Source organism: Mastomys coucha, unplaced genomic scaffold (genome assembly GCF_008632895.1).
Source record: "Mastomys coucha isolate ucsf_1 unplaced genomic scaffold, UCSF_Mcou_1 pScaffold15, whole genome shotgun sequence".
Lineage (NCBI taxonomy): Eukaryota > Metazoa > Chordata > Mammalia > Rodentia > Muridae > Mastomys > Mastomys coucha.
This window is the reverse complement of record NW_022196897.1, coordinates 64,011,607-64,012,061: the sequence shown is the minus strand read 5'-3', so window position 1 is coordinate 64,012,061 and position 455 is coordinate 64,011,607.

The following is a 455-nucleotide window of genomic DNA, read 5'->3' as shown; positions in this document are numbered from 1 at the left end:
TATATATATATATATATATATATATATATATATATATACCCCTCTGGGAACTATTATAGACAGTAACATAAAAATATTTTCAAAAAGAAGATCAAAATGGAATGAAAGTAAAAATTTATACATGTGCTTAACACGTCCAAGGAAAGGCAGAGACTTGTAGTTTGGGTTGCTGGGAAGGGAAAAAAATCACTGTTCTGATATTCCAATAAAAACATGTTGCTGGACAGTGGTGGCTCATGCCTTTAGTCCCAGCACTTGGGAGGCAGGAGGATTGGAGGATTTCTGAGTTCGAGGTCAGCCTGATCTACAGAAGTGAGTTCCAGGACAGCCAGGGCTACAGAGAGAAACCCTGTGTCTTAGTCAGGGTTTCTATTCCTGCACAAACATCATGACCAAGAAGCAAGTTGTAGAGGAAAGGGTTTATTCAGCTTACTTCCACATTGCTGTTCATCACC